This window comes from Chionomys nivalis, chromosome 9 (genome assembly GCF_950005125.1).
Source record: "Chionomys nivalis chromosome 9, mChiNiv1.1, whole genome shotgun sequence".
Lineage (NCBI taxonomy): Eukaryota > Metazoa > Chordata > Mammalia > Rodentia > Cricetidae > Chionomys > Chionomys nivalis.
This window is the reverse complement of record NC_080094.1, coordinates 17,145,393-17,168,174: the sequence shown is the minus strand read 5'-3', so window position 1 is coordinate 17,168,174 and position 22,782 is coordinate 17,145,393. Positions and strand designations below refer to the sequence as shown.

General features: G+C 41.3%; 1 protein-coding gene across 2 annotated transcripts in view; it reads right to left on the bottom strand.

Moving 5' to 3' along the window:
* Chd6 (chromodomain helicase DNA binding protein 6) overlaps positions 1-21,061 on the bottom strand; it is a 179,994-nt gene extending 158,933 nt beyond the window's left edge. For both annotated transcript variants that reach the window (XM_057781825.1, XM_057781826.1), the window contains exon 1: positions 20,972-21,061. The gene's annotated coding sequence lies outside the window, so the exon portion shown is untranslated. The remainder of the gene's footprint in view (positions 1-20,971) is intronic.
* Between the last annotated feature and the right edge of the window lie 1,721 nt (positions 21,062-22,782).

Below are 22,782 nucleotides of genomic sequence, written 5' to 3'. Positions count from 1 at the left end.
ACAAGGTATAGAGAGATAGAGAGATAGAGAGAGAGGGAGAGGGAGAGGGAGAGGGAGAGGGAGAGGGAGAGGGAGGGAGGGAGGGAGGGAGGGAGGGAGAGAGAGAACACTCAGACACATAAAAAAAGATAGAAAGCTTCTATTCCTAATGATGACCCAGTCAGCTATGAAAATTATTTTACTAAAATTCTGATAATACTGCATTTTTAAAGCTAAGCATGCAGATAATTCAACAGCTTTTGTCCTAATTTGGAAAATAACGTTAAAACAAAGCCTCTCCTTGTCTCAGGAAGACATGAAGGGGTGTCTTAAGTCAGGGTTCTCTAAAGGAATAGACTGATACACACACACACACACACACACACACACACGGGGTTAGAATGGTTTACAGGCTGAATGGTACAGCTAGTCCAACAATGCCTGTCTATCAACAGAAGGTCCAAGAATCCAGTAGTTCACAAGGCTGAAGGTCTCAGCTAGTCTTTAGTATATACTGAAATCCCAAAGAAGTAGGCTCTAAGCCCAGTGAAGGATTGGACTTGCTAGCCAGAGCAAGAGTAAGCAGGTAAAAGAAACTGCAAGAGCTAGTTCCAGGACAGCTAGGAATGTTACACAGAAAAACTCTGTCTCAAAAACAAAAAAAAAAACAAAAAAAAAAACAAAAAAAAAAACAAAACAAAAAACAAAAAAAAAACAAATAAACAAGCAAACAAAAACAAAACAAAAATCAGATTAAAAGTATGTCTTCCCATTTAAAATTATCTGATCAAGGAAAAAAAATCCCTCACAGGTGTACTTAGAGACTTGGTATTTAGTTAATTCCAGATGCAGTCAAGCTGACAACCAAGAACAGCCATTACAGGTACTATTTTGTATATTTTGTATCTTTTCAAGGCACAAAAGAGGGTACATAAATGCCTTCGAATATAAACATGTTTTTAATTCTATGTGCTCCAATTCTCCATTAGGATGGAGAAGACCAACTTGACCCAAATTGCTTTATTTAAATATTACTCACATCACAGTTTATTTAGCAAAGAGTATTTCACATGTAAAAACCAAGTCAAACTCTATACTACAGTTGTAAGCAAACCCCCAGGTATGAGCTAAATTAGACTGAGGTGCTGTTTGGAAACGATATTTGCCACAGGTTGGATACTTCATCTGGGTCCTGTATCTTAAAGAGAGTATCACTACTGTAAGTTTTACACAAATGCCAGAACTTAAAGGAAGACTTTCCTATCTGTGCTAATGCAGAGCTAAGGCAGATAAAACCTAACCACTCAACACTACAGTTGTAGATAACCTTGAACTTCCGACCCTTCCACTTTAATCTTCCAAGTGCTGAAATTACAAGTTTGTGCCACTGTACACAGTTAACTGATACATTTTAACTTTAACCAGAAGTACAAGACAATAAAACTGACCAAAAAGTTCATGTCCATCTATTCTCACCCCACAGGCAATCCTACTTAACAATAAAAAGGAAAGAAATAAATTAAAATGTTCTACCTACGAAATAGAAACATCCGGACAAAGGAAAATTTGTTAAAAACCTACTATGTACTCATCTCTATAAAGAATGAACTTTGTACACAGGAAAGCCCCAATTTTGTTAGAGAAGTCAAGCACACAAGAAAATAAAGAATAATGGTTGGCTCTGTCTCCTCCTGTGTGGCTCCTAGCTAGGCCAATCCTGATTCATTATTTATTGGCAGGACACTGGAAATCAGTATTCTGAAGCTGGTGTACACACTGGCATTGCCTAGGTAGTAACAAAAAAATCTAAAAGCTGGGTCCCTCCACCACCAATGTGATTTGATTCTGTGCAGCCTGGTCACTTGCATTTTAAAAGCTCTTCCAAGTGATCCTAAAGTGCACAAGATTTGAACACCACTGTTCTAAACCAGCCTCTACTACCCAAGCATGGAAAACCACCGCTAGTAAGATGAAAAGTCCTCACTGTGATCTTTCAGCATCTCAACTTCCTACACCTCCCACCTATATATATACTCCACAGATCCCCAATCAATGTTCCTGCCACAACTCACCATGCACTTTTGATACAGGCTTTTTCCCAAGAGGTTCTTCAAATTTATAGGCACTAATCCTGGGTACTGATGATCAAACTTCAACTTCCAAAAAGCCTTAACTAACTCCAGGTTAAGCCCCCACATAGATAGTTACTCTTCCCTCTTTTCTATCAAACCTTGAACATAGCACTGCTTTTAGCACAGTGCTTGCAGCAGCTTACCTTTCTGCTTCCTCTAACATACTATACATCCCACAGGACAGAAAGACCATGCACATTTATCTTCAAGTCCTCAGGGCTCAGAAATGGATGAAACTCAAAAAAATTCAAAAATTACTTACTAAATAAATGTGTAGCAATATGAGAAAAGACAGACAGTTCAATGGAAATTCTAAATTGGTTAACTAGTCAAAATATTTCTCTGTGCTTGATGAAAGAGGATACTTTTTAGGCAGATTCAGAAAGGGAAATACAGAAAGGAAACACTGAGATTTTTCTCAAATCTCAAAGAAAGAAGAAAATACCTTCTTTGAGGAGATGAAAAACAAGGGACAGAGAACTGTAAGTGTGGGAAACCCTGACTATGCCTCACACCAGGAAAAGGTGCTCATGGATGCTGTGGGTCCCTTCAAAGTTTAAAAAAGAATTTTCAGAAATTCATTATGCTTTTTTAGTAAAATGAATCTATTCTGCCCTCATTAACATGCTTCATTTTACAGTTCTATGTGTTCAGACATCACTAGGACATAAGCTCTTGAAGAGCGGATTGTTGCTTTGTCTACTGCTGCACTCCAGGTCTGCACACCAGGCATCCAGATATTCCATATGTGATCATCCCGAGAATGATCATGGAAAGCCGATGATAAAAGATGATGACGCTCAGGGCCAAGTGTTTTGTTTTAATCATGCTTTTCTCTCAGCTCACTAGCCCACTACTCTTGTTCTCAGGAGTGTTTCCTCATTTTGGTATTTTGTTTGTTTGTTTGCTTACCTGTTTTTCTAGACAAAATTTCTCTATATAGATCTGGCTGTCCTGGAATTCCTTCTGCACACTAGGCTGGCCTCAAACTCAGAGATCGTCCTACCTTGGTCCCCCAAGTGCTGGCATCATTGCCCTGTATTTCCCCATTCTTAATTCACTGTCTATTATTTATATTCCTAACTGTATGTCCCTGGTCCGGTTCATTGTCTTGGGACATAGAGCAGATCTTGAGCAACTTCAGCAGGTGCCCTAGGACTCAAATCTATACCTCTAACACTTCTACCTCCCTACCAGTCTTCATACACCCAACCCTGCCTGCCCAACCAGTCCCACTCAATGTCCTCAAATAACTTTTGTTTTTTTTTGGCACTCCCACAAGTTATACTGTAACAGAACAATTATCTATATACAAGTGTTTATGGATATCTCTTGGTTTTTTTTTTTTTTTTTTTTTTTTTTGCCCTATGAATCCTTGAGAACAAGTTCTAGGATCCTCCCAACCAGCATAAAAAGCCTCACGAATATCACCAGAAATTCCTGCTGGAAAAAAAAAAAGGGAGGGGGGATTAAGTAAAAAGTAATACCAAACCTTTAACTAGAAAAGTTATCAATGATTTCCCCATGGATCTTTATAATATCCAACACATATGATTGCAATGCCAGGCACTGCTCCCAGGCTATTCACATAAATTAACTCTGGTAATCTTCAAGCCCGCCATCAAACATGGATATTACTTCCACTTTAGATGGGAAAACTGAAGGGAGGACACACAGGAAGTAAGTAGCAGAGCTTCAAACCTAAGGTTATGGCTATAGACTCCATACCCTTTACCATCATTCAGTACAGTGTTTCTGACCATAGAGCAGCTATCATACCCATAAAGTTCATCATGATCTTCTGAAACTCCCAAAATACTAGAAATTAGAGAATATACAATTATGGCAAGGGGATATCTTTATCATGTTAGGAAAGGCAAGGTTTCAGAAGGTAACAAAAAAGGATAACAAATTACAAAAAGAAAGAAGGGGGAGGTTTTGCAGCACAACACTAGGCAGGCTGAATCTAGTTAAGAGGAAACCCTGGACTTAACATTAATCAAGGCGGGGCTCATGTTCCATATGTAACAGTGGACACTAAGATCCTAGAGCACAAAGGGTGGCATACTGCAGTATCTAAAAATGCAGGGTTCAAAAGTTAAATCACTGGTGCCCGGGTTTCTAAAAGAGAAGACAGAGTAAAAACCTACAAAAATAATCCTTGCCAATCTCAGTGATAACATCTTCAACATTTTATTTTAAAGAATATCTTTATCCACTCAACCCAGTCGAGATGGTTATCATGAAGAAATCTGGCAAATGCTGGAGAGGGTATATAGAAAAAGGAATCTTTGCTCACTGCTGCTGGGAGTGCAAATTAATACAGTCAGTATGGAAATCATCAATTTCTTAAACAATTAAAAATAGAACTACAATATAATCCAGCTATACCGTAGCTCCTAAACATATACCCAAAGGAGAGACCCTTGTACATCCATGTTTATTGCTGCTGTGTTCACAACAGCAAGGAAATCGAACCACCCTAGATGCCTATCAACAAGATGAATGAATAATGAGAATATGGTACATAAACACAATAAACTACCACTCACCTATAAAATAAAATGAAGGCATGAAACTGGCAGGAAAATTGATAAATTTGAAAAGTGTACTATTTAGTGTGATGTGGGAGTCCCCTCTGTGTGCTGAGATAACCATTAATGAATAAAGAAACTGCCTTGGCCTGTTGATAGGGCAGAACTTAGGTAGGCGGGGAAGACGGAACTGAATGCTGCTGAGAGAGAGCCGCCATGGAGCTGCTAGAGTCAGACATGCCAAATCTTTGCCGGTAAGTCACTGCCACGTGATGATATACAGATGACTAGAAATGGCTTAAATTAATATAAGAGTTAGCCAATAAGAAGCTAGAGCTAATGGGCCAAGCAGTGATTTAAATAATATAATTTCTGTGTGGTTCTTTCAGGACTGAGCAGCCGGGAATGAACAAGCGGCCTCCCTGCAACATTAGTGAGGTAACCCAAATTGAGAAAAACAAAAATGCATGCTGTCTCTATATGAAGATTCTAGCCTATAATGTATGTACACACACACACACACACACACACACACACAAGTGTACATGTGGATAAAGTCTAGAAACTCTAAGGAGACCAAGAGGGAAAAATACTAGGTGGTAAGGAAAGGCGGGGGGGGGGAGGGGGGCACAAAAGGACACATGGTACATGAAAGAAGGAAATAACTGGGGTGGTATCTGAGGGCAACTGGGAAGATGAAGAAAGGAAAATCACATTTGTTTTAAAATCAGAATGGAAGACTGTTGGGAGAAGCGTGAGCAGCAGTGCAGCAGGCCACGAGGATAGCAGTGGCCTCCAGAAATTATCTGACCACTGGAGCCTCAACCCGACCAACACCAGGAGGAACGACCATCTGAGCCTTGGGCCCGTGGCACCTGGAGGAACAATCACTGAAGGCTCTCTTCTGTCTACACCTGAAGAAACAATCAACCAGGTCACTACCCTCAACTACACCACCTGGAGGAAGAAATGGTAGATGGCAGGGCAAGAATACACTCAGGAAATAAAGAGCAACACAGCCCCACCAGAAACTAGTGGTTCTACAATAGCAAGACCTGAACATCCCAACGCAGATGAAACAGAAGAAAATGACCTTAAAAATAACTTTATGAAGATGACTGAGGCCCTTAAAGAGGAAATGAAAAATTCCCTTAAGCAAATGGAAGAAAAGACAACCAAAAAAAGAAAGAAAGAAAGAAAAAAAGAAAGAGAGAGAGAGAGAAAGAAAGAAAGAAAGAAAGAAAGAAATCCCTTAACAAAACCAAGAAAAAGCAATCAAACAGGTGAAAGAAACGACTCAAGGCTTAAAAACTGAAACAGAGGCAATAAAAAACACTCAACAAAATTATAGAAGAAAACTTTCCCAACCTAAAGAAGGACATGCCTATGAAAATACAAGAAGCTTACAAAACACCAAATAAACTGGACCAAAAAAAAGTCCGCTCACCATATAATAATCAAAACACTAAACACACAGAATAAAGAATATTAAGAGCTGCAAAGGTCAAGCAACATATAAAGGTAGACCTATCAGAATCACATCTGACTTCTCAATAGAAACAATGAAATCCAGAAGGGCCTGGTTAGGCATTATGCAGACACTAAGAGACCTTGGATACCAGCCCAGACTACCATACCCAGCAAAACTTTCAATCAACACAGATGGAGAAAACAAGATATTCCATGACAAAACCAGATTTAATCAATACCTATCCACAAATCCAACCCTACAAAAAGAACTAGAAGGAAAACTCCAACCGAGGGAAGTTAGTTACCACCCACACAAACACAGGCAATAGATAACCTCACACCAGCAAATCCCAAAGAAGAGACTTGCACACACAAAACCACCAACAATAACAAAATCCAAAACAAAAATAGCAAGAACTAGTTATCACTGGTCATTAATATCCCTTAAAAAATTAATGGACTCAATTCGCCTATAAACAGACACGGGCTAACAGAATGAATACAAAAACAATCTATCCTGCTACATACAAGAAATACACCTCAACTACAAAGACAGACATTACTTCAGAGTAAAGGGTAGGGAAAAGATTTTCCAATCAAATGAATGTAAGAAACAAGCTGGTGTAGCTATCCTAATATCTAACAAAATAGACTTCAAACTAAAATTAGTCAAAAGAGATGAAGAAGGTCATTTCATATTCATCACAGGAAAAATCCATCAAGATGAAGTCTAAATTCTGAACATCTATGTCCCAAATACAAGGGCACCCTCATTTGTAGAAAAAACATTACTAAAGTTTAAATCACACATCAAGTCTCACACACTAATAGTGGGAGATTTCAACACTCCACTCTAACCACTGGACAGGTCTGTCAGACAGAAACTTAACAGATAAACAAATGACCTAAAAGATGTTATGGCTCAAATGGATTTAACACACATCTATAGAACATTTCACACAAACACAAAAGAACATATACCTTTTTCTCAGGACCTCATGGATCCTGCTCCAAAATCGACTACATACTCAGTAACAAAGCAAATCTCAACAAATATAAAAATATTGAAATAACCCATCTTATCAGATCATTATGAATTAAAGTTAAAATTCAACAACAACACTAATTGCAGAAAGCCCACAGACTCATGGAAACTGAACAATGCTCAACTGAATCACCACTGGGTCAAGAAAGAAATTAAAGACTTCCTAAAATTCAATGAAAATGATCACACAACATTCCCAAACTTCTACAACTAATAAACACCTTCAGTTATGTGGCAGGATACAAAACAATCAGTAGCCCTCCTATATACAGATGATAAACAGGCTGAAAAAGAAATCAGAGAAACATCATCTTTTTTTTTTTTTTTTTTGGTTTTTCGAGACAGGGTTTCTCTGTAGCTTTGGTGCCTCCCCCGGAACTAGCTCTTGTAGACCAGGTTGGCCTCGAACTCCCAGAGATCCGCCTGCCTCTGCCTCCCGAGTGCTGGGATTAAAGGCGTGCGCCACCACCGCCCGGCTCATCATCCTTTACAATAGCCACAAATGACATAAAATATCTTGGGGTAACTCTAGCCAAACAAGTGAAAGATCTGTAGGACAAGAACTTTAACTCATTGAAGAAAGAAATCGAAGACATTAGAAAATGAAAAGATCTCCTATACTCTTGGATAGGTAGGATTAACACAGTAAAATGGCAATCTTATCAAAAGTAATCTATAGATTCAATGAAATACTCATTAAAATCCCAGTAAAATTCTTTACAGACCTTGAAAGAACAATACTCAACTTCATATGGAAAAACAAAAAATCCAGGATAGCCAAAACAATCCTGTACAATAAAAGAACTTCTGGAGGGATCACCATCCTTGACTTCAAACTCTCCTACAGAGCTACAGCACTGAAAACAGCTTGGTATCAGCATAAAAACAGACAGGAGGACCAATGGAACTGAATCAAAGACCTGGATATCAACTCACACATCTATGAACACCTGATTGTTGACAAAGAAGTTAAAATTATAAAATGGAAAAAAGAAAGCATCTTCAACATATAGTACTGGCATAACTGGATGTCAACATGTAGAAGAATGAAAATAGATACATATCTATTGCCAAGCACAAAACTCAAGTCCAAATGAATCAAAGACCTCAACATAAAACCAACCACACTGAACCTCATAGAAGAGAAAGTGGGAAGTACACTTGAATGCACTGGTACAGGAGACCATTTCCTAAATATAACCCCATTAGCACAGACAGAGAGCAACAATTAATAAATGGGACCTCCTGAAACTGAGAAGCTTCTGTAAGTCAAAGGACATGGTCAACAAGACAAAACAACAGCCTACAGAATGGGAAAAGATCTTCACCAAGTCCACACCTGACAGAGGAGTGATGTCCAAATTATACAAAAAACTCAAGAAACTAGACATAAAAAGAAAAATAATCCAGTAAAAAAAAAAAATGGGGTGTGTGGGGGGTAACAGACCTGAACATAAGAATCTCAAATGGTTGAAAGATACTTAAGGACATGTTCAACATCCTTAGTCATCAGAGAAATGTAAATCAAAACAACTCTGAGATACCATCTTATACCTGTCAGAATGGCCAAGATCAACAACACTGATGACAACTTATGCTGGAGAGGATGTAGAGTAAGTGGAACACTCCCCATTGGTGGAAATCAGTATGGCAGCTTATCAGAAAATTAAGAATCAATCTACCTCGAGACCCAGCAATACCACTCTTGGGCATATACCCAAAGGATGCTCAATCATACAAAGGGCATTTGCCCAACTATGTTCATAGCAGCATTATTCATAACAGCTAGAATCTGGGCACAACCTAGATGCCCCTCAACTGAAGAATGGATGAGGCAAATGTGGTACATTTACATAGCGGAGTACTCCTCAGTGGTAAAAAAATAATGACATCTTGAAATTTGCAGGCAAATGAACAGAACTAGAAAAAGAAAAAAGAAAAACATACTGAATGAGGTAACCCAGACCCAGAAAGACTAATATATACTCACACATAAGTAGCTTTTATACATAAAGCAAAGAATAACCAGTCTACAACCCACAACCCCAGAGAACCTAGACAACAAAGAGGACTCTAAGAGATACATACAAGGATTCACCTAAGAAAGAGAAAAAGACAAGATCTCCTGAGTAAACTGGGAGTATGGGGGGGGGGGCATGGGGAAGGGTAGGAGAGAGAGGAAGAAGGAAGGGGAGTGGGGAAAACATATAGCTCTATCAAAAACAATAAACAAAATAAAATTTAAAAATAAAAAAATAAAAATCAGAATGGTATCTAATACATAATTAAATTTTTAAATGTGAATATGTAGTTTATAGATTTATTCATTTCCAGCACTCCTTGATGGAGGAACTACTTTCATTTAATAAAGAAACTGCCTTGGCCCATTTATAGGCCAGCCCTTAGGTGGGTGGAGTAAACAGACAGAATGCTGGGAGAAAGAAGCCGAGTCAGAGAGTCGCCATGATTCTCCCACTCCAGACAGACGCAGGTTAAGATCTTCCCTGGTAAGCCAGCTCGTTGTGCTACACAGAATATTAGAAATGGGTTAGATCAATATGTAAGAGCTAGCCAATAAGAGACTGAAACTAATGGGCCAGGCAGTGATTAAAAGAATACAGTTTCCGTGTAATTATTTCGGGGCATAAGCTAAGCCATGCGGGTGGCTGGGTGCCGGGGATACAGCCCTGCCGCCGCTCTTATTACAACAACTCCTTTCTCCCATATTCTTTTTTTTAAATTAACTTTAAGTGTATAGGTGTTTAGCCTGCATTTGTGTCTGTGCACCAAATGCACATCTTTTGTCAACACAGCACAGAAAATGGTGTCAAACATCCTGGGACTGGAGTTTCAGAGCCACACAGAAGCTGAGCATAGAACCCAGATCCTCAGGAAGAACAGCAAATATTCTTAACTGCTAAACCATCTCTCCAGCCCCAATTCCCCCAATTTTTAAAAATTTCCTATGTGAAACTGGATATCAACATGTAGAAGAATGAAAATAGACCCATATCTATCACCATGCACAAAACTCAAGTCCAAATGGATCAAAGACCTCAGCATAAAGCCAGCCACACTGAACCTTATAGGAGAGAAAGTGGGAAATACACTTGAACACATTGGCACAGGGAACCACTCCCTAAATATGACCCCAGCAGCAGACTCTGAGAGAAACAATTAATAAATGGGACCTCCTCAAACTGAAAAGCTTCTGTAAAACAAAGGACACGGTCAACAAGACAAAACGACAGCCCACAGAATGGGAAAAGATATTCACTAACCCCACATGAGACAGAGGTCTAATCTCCAAAATATACAAAGAACTCAAGAAATTGGACACCAAAAGATCACATAATCCAATAAAAAAAAATGGAGTACAGATCTAGACAGGGAACTCTCAACAGAGGAATCAAAAATGGCTGAAAGACACTTAAGGAAATGTTCAACATCCTTAGTCATCAGAAAAATGCAAATAAAAACAACTCTGAGATTCCATCTTACACCTGTAAGAATGGTCAAAATCAAAAACACTGATGATAACTTATGCTGGAGAGGTTGTGGGGAAAAGGGAACACTTCTGCATTGCAAGCTGATACAACCCCTTTGTATGTCAGTGTGGCGATTTCTCAGAAAATTAGGAAACAACCTTCCTCAAGACCCAGTAATACCACTTTTGGGTATATATCCAAAGGATGCTCAATCATGCCACAAGGACATGTGCTCAACTATGTTCATAGCAGCTTTGTTTGTCATAGTCAGAATCTGGAAACAACCTAAATGCCCCTCGACTGAAGAATAGATGAGGAAAATGTGGTGCATTTACACAATGGAGTACTACACAGCAGAAAAAAAAATAACGACAGCTTGAATTTTGCATGAAAATGGATGGAGCTAGAAAACATTATTTTGAGTGAGGTAACCCAAACACAGAAAGACAATTATCACATGTACTCACTCATAAGTGGTTTTTAAACATAAAGCAAAGAAAGCCAGCCTACAAACCACAATCCCAGAGAACAGACAACAATGCGGACACTAAGAGAGACTTACATAGATCTAATCTACATGGGAAGTAGAAAGTAGAAAAAGACAAGATCTCCTGAGTAAATTGGGAGCATGAGGACCTTGGGGAAGGGTTGACGGAAGAGGGGAGAGACAGGGAGGGGAGCAGAGAAAAACATAGAGCTCAATAAATATCTATAAAAAATGTATAAAGAAATTTTCCTATGTGAGTTTTCAGGACCCTAACCTATGACAGTTAAAGAGGAAGTCCTATACCTTAAAAAGAGTAAGAACTGCCACAGACTAGTGAGTGCTACAGGCTCACAAAATACTAACATCACTAGGACCACATTTCATTATTCATAAGGTTAGACTATATGTCCTCAGAAGTACATTCCAACTCTTCTACACGCGAAAACTGAAAGTGCTTTCTTTACTTTCTGAGAAATCTGGTTAGAATGCCAATGTTTGCAATATCCGATCCTCTTAAACGACAAGCTTGAAGTAACTGCTATAACCACACTAATGATGGCAGCAACAAAGCTCAGTCCAAGATGGAACACACGGTCATGAATACCCAGGGAAGAACCTTGCTGGCACGAAACACTGCAAATAGATACAGAGTAGACAAGAGTAGAGAGAGTAGGTATTATGGGTAAATCAGACGACTGATAGTTGTGTATAGCTTAGGTAATCAGTCATGTAGCACCATCTTAACATGGGAACATACTTAAAGCAAGGAAAATCACAAATGTTTTAAACATAGGATCTGTCAGACTATTAGATTTCAATTCCATCTATGGGCTTACCAATTCTTCAAGACCTCATAGTGGGATAGGGATGGAGCTCAGTTAGTAGAGTGCTTGCCTAACATGCAACAAAGCCTTGGGTTCAATCCCCAGCATTGTGTGAAAACGAGTGTGTTTGCATATGCCTGTAATTTCAGTACTTGGAAGGTGGAAGAAAGGGTGTTTAGAAGTTCAAGGTCATACTCTGCACAACTAGGCAAGTTTGAGGCAAATGTGGGATCTCTGAGACCTTGCTGGAAGGTGGAAAGGAGAGAAAGGGAGAAGAAAAGGACAAGAGAGAGCCAATACATGCACAGTTACCTAGAATTTTAATCCTTTTGGAAGAAAAGTTACACAAAAGCCAGGCAGGCATAGTGGCACACACTTGATATAGATCAGAGAGAGAATGACAAGGATATACAAGGAAAGGGTCTTTGAAAAATGCAAATAAACAAAAAGAAACTGAAGCAGCATCTTTCAAAATGACAAGTCCCCAAATCAGTACTACTCAGGTACTCATGTCATTTTCAGTTAAACAGACACTTTCCTTACCACATCATAACCCACTGGGCCCTGACCTGAGAGCATAAGACCTGCCACTCAAAAGAATGTACACGTGGGAAACATATGAAACAGCATTAATCAGTGCCATAGCCACCACAGACAGTCCCGTGTTATAGTGCCTTCTATGTGCAGCTCTGCCCATGCTCTTTAAGGAACCTTCTGACTAGCAGTCTGAGCCTAGAAACCACACAAGACAAGCCATTGTCTCTTTCTGTAAGACTTATTACCCAAATGACCAACAATTTCCCACTTTTGAACTAAAATTTAGTAAATATGTTTAATCAAGCTGCTGTTTGATTAGACCCATTTATTATGACTAGACAGCATTTTAAAAATGATTTGCCATGTGATCTTCACAGTCAAATTTGACTTCTATACAATCAAACTTCTATCCACTTGCCAATCGCAAAATAATTTGCAATTCTGCTGGGGATATTGATCAATATACTAAAATCAATGTTATCCTTGGGTTTCCAAAGTTTAAGATTTGAAGTACAAGCACATGGGGCAGGGAGAAATACATATATTCCTGAATGATCAAAAGAAATTTCTTTTACCAAATACTTTTTAAAACCATGCTGCAAAGGGGGCAGAGAAAAACCAGTCTTTCAAAGGAGACTTAGATAATATGATCAAAATGGTTTCCTTTACAAACTGCAAAACCATCCCTGTATTAAGCTTATAAATATACCTGAAATAGAAACCCTATGACCTAATGAGATGGAACCCATTATATCCAGCACTATTTCTACCGAGAAATGAGAACTACAGTACTACACTTAAAACACTGCTTGCCTCAAACCCGATTAAGATAACATGTCAGAAGCCATGCTGAACTCACACAGAAAAGTGAAGAGGCCTTGCTGGTGAATCTACTAGGCCTTGTTTCTCAGGCCTCAGGAAACACATCCAAGTTTATTTCTAGTACAGTTTTCTGAACTTTCATATAAAAGCAGACAAATATAGGTGGGTAAATAATGTCAATTTTAATCATATAACTTGTTCACCCTCATTGGGGACAGTCTTATCTCTAATTTGCCTTTCCAGCAAAAATTAAAAAAAAAAACACTTGCTACAACAGGGGGTTAAGGGAGGGCAGAGACTAAGGGTCTAAAGTTGTGCCATTATTTTAAATATAAAATAAATTTAATATTAAATAAAATTTAATTTCTCTTCAGCCACATATGAGGGGTTTAAAAGTACATATGGCTAGTAACTCACGTGGTATTTCCATCATAGTGCAAAGTTCTATTAGGCAGTGATGTTTTAGAAAAATTTCTCCAATGTCAATCTTCATGAAAAAATCTTTGATAAATTCCTGGTTCTCCCCTACCTACTTCACTAGTCTGACATTTCTAACAAGCTTCATGGCAGTGCTGAAGTATCTCAACACTGGCACAGGTGTTTTCTAACCTGTAGAGGGCCAGTGTTCATGTCTGTTCTTTCCCAATCAGCCATAGGCTAATACTTCTATAAAATATCAGAAAAATGGATTCCAGAAGGTTCTGGGGGAAAAAAACCACATCAAGCAGAAAAATGTAAGTTAATACTTTTATTATTAAATTTAAGAGGTAAAATATCTTTTCTAAGGAACTATGTAAAATATGTCTATTACAAGTACTGTACATGACTCAATCAAGAGACGTTAACAGTTCTGACCTACACAATTCTAGGAGCTATTTTAAGTAGTTAGATCTATAAAGACTCATTTTATATTTTTACAATCATCTTTCTGAAGCTTGCCATTCATTAATCTTTCCTAACTCTATAAGCTCCTCGATATATTTTTATTCAAGGCAAAACTGTTAATTCCATTAAGTAGAATACTCTTAAATCCTTAACATGGTATCTTACGGAATTTGCTTTAATAGGCAATCTAATGATGGCAGGGTCAGGATATGGTCTGTCCCCACAGACCATTTGTGTAGAAAAGCTGAGCCCTAGATGGTGACATTGCTCTGGGAGATGAGGCATCTTTAGGTAGTGGAGACTAGCTGGAGGTGGCAGGCAGTTGTGGGGACCTACACGGTTCTACAGAGAGATTCCCTCTGCTTCCTTACTAACACCAGTATACATCGCCCCTCACACACCTGCTGACACAACTACACCCTGGCCACCAAGCTTGGCCAACATGCCTTCCCCTGTACCAAGCCAGAATAAATCCCTCCCCATCTACTTCTGTCTGGTCTCTGTCACAGCAACCTTACAGTAGCCAATACTGATGTCATCATTTACAGTGTGAGCTAATCCTGTCATCTGACCAGCAATGATGATAGCCTAATGCTTTCACTGGAACCTAACAGCTGAACTTGGACTGCTAACACTGCAAGAATTGTTAAGCCAAACTACAGGAGTCATAACAGAGAGTCTGTTAAATTACGTAAAGTTTCTTTCAGTAAAGAAAACCTATGATCTGTACCTAGCTTATCAGGCATAATTTTTCAAAGGACTTCTGAGAACATGAACTTTATTTTCTTGAACCCAAAGCAAACAGCACACACATTTCTTTACTATGTACACCCAGAAAGGATTAAGTCCTTAGAGGAGAGGCTCTCAACCTTCCTAATGCTGCAACCCTTTAATATAGTTCCTCAAGTTATGGTGACCCCCAAGCATAAAATTATTTTTGATGCTACTTCATAACTAATTTTGCTACTGTTATGAATCGTAATATAAAACTGTTAGTGTTTTCCAATGGTCTTAGGTAAGCCCTGTGAAAGGGTCCTTTGACCTCTGAGGGGTTGTAACTCACAGGTTGAGAACTGCTGCCTTATAGGAATCAGTGACCTTTACCAAACCTATTAAGAAAAATAAACTGATTCTTCTCTTCAACTTGTATTCCAGTCTAATAAATAGCTTCTATAAAAAAAAATCTATGAAAATTCCAAGTCCAATGACTTGCCAGAGCTGCTCTTTGGAGTCTCTTACTGCTCTAGACTTCTGTTATCAACTTGTTTTTATTTATTAAATCACACAGTAAGAACCAAGAACCTTAAAAACAAGACACTTTTCTACAGTAACAGCTGGTTTGATGGATCTGATATGATCAATTTGTCACATTTTTAGAAAACTCCACTTAATGTTCACAGAACTCGCAAGACACTACATACAAGTCTTGAGATATTACCACAGCTCAAGTATTTTGTTTAATTATAACAAGGATCTGTTTGGCTCGTTCCTTCCTTAAGCATATGTGAATAAAGGCAAGGGCCTGGGCTATTTACTTTGGGTTCAGGAAAAAGAAAATCCTCATATATGGAATGAAGCAAAAACAAAATGAATAAGGAAAAAAGAAAAAAGAGAAAGTGTCATGCACTTTTGCCACAACTATCCCGCTAGCCCCATCTGACGCTGAGAAGTCCAGAGCCCTCGAAGGCTGTCTTACAACTGCCCCTTACTTCCCACAACCTTAGACCCTACAAAGGGGAACAGGCATGGAACACCTTCCAGAAGAGCAGAGGGAGGAAGAAGTCTAGGAGTGACCCCTGGGAATGTTCAACAGGTAGAGCTAAGGCTGGTCGCGAAAGATGATTACTCTGGCGTGACTTACATCAATGAGTCTTAATTTAAATCTTTTGGTATGTGGGTAGAAAAAGTGGGGGATAATATGAGAACCACAAATGACAAGAGATTTGCACACTATTCTTTGGCCTTAAAAGACAAAACAATGACTACTGAAAATGTTACAACCAAACCAGAAAGACCTTTTCTCCACCTGAAGTCAGCCCTTCTACGTAAACAATCTTTGGATTCAAAAAACAAAAATTTTCAGCTAGGCATGGTAGTGTATGTGTCTTTAATTTCAGCAGTTGGGAGGCAGAGGCAGAGGCAGATAGATCTCTATGAGTCAGAGTTTAGCCTGGTCTACTAGTGAGTTCCAGGCCAGCCTGGTCAACATAGTGAACTTCAGGCCAGCCTGGGCTACATAGTGAGTTCCAGGCCAGCTAAGGGTACACAGTTAAGACCCTGTTTCAAAAATAAATAAAAATAAAACCAAACAAATACATATATATTTTTAAGTACATAAGTATGTGATGACATAGCATACAAAAAATTCAAAATAGATTGGAAATTTAATTACTGTATAAAAATTTTACCTATAAAACTAGATGGATGAATACTCCTTATAAAATCCTTAAAGAATACACAAGAAAAGGAAATATCCCTTCCGATTATTTATAAAACTCAAGTACATATTCATTACTTGCCATTTATATTTGGAAACACACCCTGAAAAGATTCTAATATTCTACTTCCTGATACTCTTAAAATTTTCAAATATTGTCTTAAGTTCTAAAGTAATGGATAACATCACCATGTAATTCTCCTGAAAGACCCAGGGCTTTTTCCTCATTAAAACGGTTTAAGTCAGAAGCTTGAGCAGTGGTTCGGCAGTGAAGAGTACTTGTTACTCTGGAGAGCCCCTGGATTCGATTCCTGAAGGACCCACAGGTGGCTCAAAACTATTTAACTCCCAGGTATTCACATGGTACACATTCATATACGTAAAAGAAATCTTTAAAAAAAATTTAAGACATTCCTGATTACAGAGGGGAAAAAACTTCAGAGTTTTAAAACTTCCAAAAGGAGCTTAAATCATGTCACATGTACCTTGCATATTCTAAAGTTCCCAGGACAGAGTAAGAACGGTAAAGGACATGAAGAATACGGAGGACAAGACTCTACCACAAGCTATAGAAACTAACATAGATGCTACACACAAAATATTTTTCTCTGGGTTTTATCCAAACAATTTAGTTCAGGATGGGAGCAGCAATGGACATTTTAAAATAACTCTATTTTACTACCTTCAGGACTTTTATGGAAGTAGCAGAATTTCTCATGAGGGTATCAACGCCTCCACAACACAAACGAAAGAAAAGAACATTCTGGCACGGAAAAGCGACTGCATTCTCCCTCTGCACGTCATGATTACTGTGTAGCAGGCTACTCCTAAACTCCCGAGTGTATTACAGGGAAGGAGGGCAACTGGGCTTTCACTGTATTTCCCCCCTTTAAGTAATAAATTCTTGAAATGGAAAAGTAAAATTGGATGCATACTTAAGAAAAGTATGTTCGCTGACCTAGCAACATGTGACTAAACCAAGATGGTACACTCAAGCGTCTAAAACCATCTTTGGAGTTGCCTTGAATCTAAAAGATCTGGGTTCAAATTTTACCTCTACCCTTTTCTAGTTTCATGGCCTTGAACATCTTACTTCGTTCTGCTGAACTGGAGCCCAGCTTCATGAAGTGGCTATAGGGCAACAGAGCTATAGAGCTATAGATGGGTGCCTTCCAGCCCTGAGTGCTAGAGATACAGAAAGTATTCAATGCATGCTGGTTCTCTGTTGCTTGCTCACAAGTATGCCACATTCCACTGCAAATAAGTGATCCTCAAAGAGCAGACACCTTAGCCCTAGCTATTACTTTATGTATTCCAGAGTTTGCAGTATTACTACCCAGTACAGAAGAATGCAGACAACCCCATGAAATACACTGTAGCTTTTTGCTTGAACTAAATCACAGCGTTTATGAGGGATGGAGGTAAAAGAAACTCACTAACTATCAAGAATAAAACTATCCTAGGCTTGGCAGTAGGCAATGTAACCACTGGGGAAAGTGGAAGATGCAATTTCTCCAGGGGATGTGAATACTGTCGCTGTCCTATACCAAAGGTGTTTTCGCAGAAAGACTCTCTGAATCCTACAACCTGTTCAAAGCGCACATGAGACCCACGGGTCCTTACCAACAGACTTCCCTTGGAAGTCGGACAGCACAAGCAACGACAGAAGGAAATCTGAGGTTACGAAGCCTCATGGTTTAGCACAAGAAGGCATAACCACAAGGTAGGCTTGGGATTAAGCCATGCTTCCAAGAAAACCAAAAATGTTTTCGAAACTTAAATAAACCAAAGAAACCTCCAAGATACAGTGGCCTCAGGGCATACTGTTTCTGATAAATCTGTAATATTCAGCTGGCAAAATCATAAGTTGAATGTCGTTCCTAAAGAAAAATAATCTGCTACATTATATTATTTGCTATTTGGGACAGCTATAAAGAAAGTATACCAATAAATACAAAAAACTCCCTAGTGGCTCTTCCTAAAATGGAAGGCCGAACTCTGATTTTTTTCACTCCACTTTCAACTGGTTCTCCAACCTCTAGCCGGAAGTCATATACTGAGGAAGGCCTCCTTACTATGTACTATAAAAATAATTGGAAAGATATTTGAAAATTGGAGTAAAATCATATCCAGTTTGCATTGCTATAACGTACAAGCTAAATGGGAAAAATGAAGGAAAATAAAAACCATGACTCCAGGGAACCGAACATCACAGAAACACAAACTAACTTCACTACACCAGGACACCAGCTCAAACTACTTGCTATAAGCGGAGCTTCCAAAGCAACAGAGGGGAGAGATCTATACAACATATGAGCTTTCTCTGTGTGCCTGTGCACATGGAGACCAAAGGTCAACGTTTCTTCCTCAATGTCGCCCCCTTATTTTTTGAGACAAAGTCTCTCTGGAGCTCACCAGTTCAGCTATGCTGGTCAGCAAGCCCCAGAGATTATGGAGCTGGCCACCATGCATAACTTTTTCATGTGGAGGCCAGAGACAAATTTAGGTCCTAAAGCTAGTACGGCAAGCACTTTACCCCATGAGCTATCTTCCTAGCCCTCGGGTTAGCTTTTAATAATCCACTCATCAAGAAAAACATTTCAACACAGAAAAACTAATAACCCATCTATGACGGAACTCCAAATTAAGTCATACCACTCCACATTTTCCCAGGCCTTTGCGAAACCACCTGCTAGGGTTGGCATAAAGCATGCTACATGACAACTCATGCCTAATCATTTTATCATACACAGATCTGAAATCCTTCTGTTGCCAGAGAACCACAAAGTTCACAAAAACTCTCTCGGAGGTTGCCAACCTGATCTTCCAATTTGGCTTCCGGCTAAGCTACTGTGCCACGCACAGCCAATGGGACAGACCCACTCACCCCACCACAGTAAAGTTGAGCGTTTGTAGCTCTGGGAACAGAGTGGTGTCTGTCCAGATTTTTCCAAAAGCACCAGAAGCAGATCTCCATGGAGTGTGCCAATATGGGGGTCTATTGGCACGATATTCTTATATATCACTTGGGAAATAATCAAATCCTAGGCAAAATATTTCAAACACTCTAAAAGCTGTCAATATTTAAAATATCTATTTTCTCTGTTCAGGGATCTGTTGCAGCAGAAATGAACAAGTTTTTTAAAGGGTGGAGGATAAGGCACACACAGCCCTAGAGAAAGATGCTCAGAGATGCCAGAGATTCACTAGAAACCTTAGCCAGATTACTAATGGTCTATAAAGCCTAATTTGGAGAACACGGGCCTACGAGCTCAAAATTGAATTATACTGCCTTATTAGATCCCACACTCGTGAAACCACAGTCATATTAGTCATAACTGAAACCAGGAATACTCTGTGTACACAAATATAAAGTGCTTGCTTATGCATTTTTAATTGGATCAAATAAAACTGAAGCTGCAAACAAACTCACATTTCAATTATCTCTCACTAGTGCGGGGATTTCCTAATAACCTCGTTTTAAACCCCAAGGAGCTGCCAAGCCCTCTGCACATCTGACAGGCATGGTCCCTGAAAATTTTAGGAAGGACATTCTCCGTTACTTCTCAATAGAAAAGAAAAATACCTGAAGGGGACCGATTCCGTTTCTATTTTCCTTTCCTCCCCAACCCCCTCCTTTTCTTTGCAAGCTCTAACATGCAATCTAATAACGCACCAAACTTGGCAGCGGGGTGGCTTGGTGGCTTGGAGTCTTCAGGGCTCCAATTTTCGGGGCGAGTGCGCGCTAGTGCGTGAGGAGCCGGCGGGAGGGGCGCGAGACCCGGGGACGCGCCGGGGCCCCCGCCCCCCTCCCGGAGCAGCAGCCTGGCACCGGCCCACCCTCCTTCACCCCTGCAAACAGACGCAGGACGCGGAGCGGAGCAACTTCTCCGCGGGGGCGGCAGCCACTGGCGGACGCGGGGGCGGCCCTCACGCGCCGCGGTCCGCTGGGGTCCCCCGGGAAGCCTTGGCAGGCCCCGCCCCACCGCAAAGGCCCGCGCTCGGGGTCTGAAACGGGACCCCTCGAAGCTGGGCGCGCGGCCCGCAGGGGCGCTCTCCCAAGGACGGAGGGCGGCCGGAGCGCGCGGCAGCCTGGCAGGGCGGACGCCAAGTCCCTCGCCTCAGGCCCCGGGGCCCTCAGCCTGGCCGCGCGCCCGCCGGCCGCGCTCGGACCCCTGCCCGGCCGGGCCTCGCGCCGCCGCGGCCCCTCAACCCCGGTCCATTCATAGGGCAGCCCCATCCCTGCCAGCGGGATGGAGACAGGGTCCCCGCGGGCAAGACCAGCCTGGTGGGGTCAGGCAGGAAAATAAAAAGTTAAGAGAAGAACTTACCTAAAATGGCTCCTGCAGCAGCCAAAATACAAACAGCTATTATTTGGTGAAGTTTAGCTCAGACACCCTGCAAGGACACCCTAACCCAGCTCAGGCCCGCCTTCTCCGCCACGCCATTGGGCTTCGCTGGCTCAAAACATAGAATCATTGGTCTTCTGGGCTGCCGCTCAGACTGAAGCCCGTTTCAAGCTTGCTTGCAGGAGCGAGTGATGGGCTCGCTCCATTGTGCTCGTATTTGCATGGATGTGATCGCGGCGCTGATTGGCCGATGCCGACACCGCCCCGCCTCCTACCCTGGCTCTCCCCCGCCTTGCAGACAGCGCAGCTCGCGGCCCCGCCCCCCGGAACGAAGCGGTCGGGTCGCGGGGGCGGGGCGGGGTTGGGGGGTCCCGCGGGCGGAGGGGGCGGGGCGGGTTGCTGCACTCCTCAGCTTGCAGGCAGGGGGCGGGGACTGGGGCGCTGGCTCGCTGGCGAGCCGCCAGGGCTCAACCTGCTGTTGGAGGTCTTGCAGGTAGTGGACAAGCGAGCTGGAAAACCCGGGGCTGACTCTCCGGGGATGGGAGAGGATATACTGGGGGAGGCAGGGTCGGCGGGGGGGGGGGGAGGGGTGTCTCAAGACGGGAGCATCCCGCTGATGCCCAGCTCCTGTACACTCAAGCGTGGAGAGCAAAGGATTCCAGTGGACAGGAAAAGAAGATGCTGAGAGGCCAAGGGAAGCGAGGAGCCGGATCGTCTATCTCCAGCTGCTTCTCCTGCCGCTCCGCCTGGCTCCCTAGCACACAAGGAGCTTCTTCCCAGGGCCCTGCACACCCCGGGAGTTTTCCAGCCCTGAGGATCCTGAAGCGCATTGGATATGCTTCAGTAAAATCAGGAGTCAAGCCGTGGTGTGTTTATTTTCGGGCCTATCTCCGTTACCATCCTTGTAGCATCCTCAAGGACAGGGCCTAGCATATGGCAGAGAGTCAACCAATTGTTATCTTCGGTAATTCGTTTTTTTAGCAACTAATTTTTAAGTGCCCACTAAATACCCGACATTGATCTGAGACGTAAGATATAGCGGTCAATAGGACAAAGCCCTTGGTCTCACCGAACAGGCAAAAGAAAGGCAATAAATAAAGTAAATAAATGAATACAGGGGTGGGAAGTGATGAATGCTGTAAGAAAACAGACGGAGGGAGGAAGGAAATCAGAGCAGAGATGGGGAGGGGAGCAGTTAGGGCCGGAGGGATCTGGAGCTTACCATTCCTAGCTGAAAAGCCCTCAAAGCGTCCTTCCCACCCTGGGACCCAGTGATCACCTTTCCTCTTCACTCCAGCCCCAACTGGAGTGTTTCCCCAATGCACAGTTAAGGAGGGTGGGGACCCCACCAAAGACCGGTTGGACTCTGACTTTAGCAGTTCATTTGACCTTAATTAAAGCAGGAACCATCTAAGTCTGATGACTCCAAGAGCAGTTTGAGAAGTGTTTAAGATGAGTATGGTTTGAGTGTGTCAAGGGTAATCGCACCTGGTTAACAGAGCTTTTCCGTACGACTCTCCTCCCTCCCAGAGTATTTTTAGCTTCCCAGAGATCCCAGTTTTCCTCTATCTTTCATCTGTGCCCCTAATCCTCTTCTGAGTCTTACTTCTTGTCCTGGCTAGTTTTATGTCAATTTGATACAAGCTAGAGTCCTCAAAGGAGGAAGCCTCAGCTGAGAAAATGTCTCCATAAGATCCGGTTGTAGGCAAGCCTATAGGCTATTTTATTAACTAGTGATTGGTGGGAGAGGACCCAGCCTACTGTGTGTAGTGCCAACTTTCAGCTGATGGCCC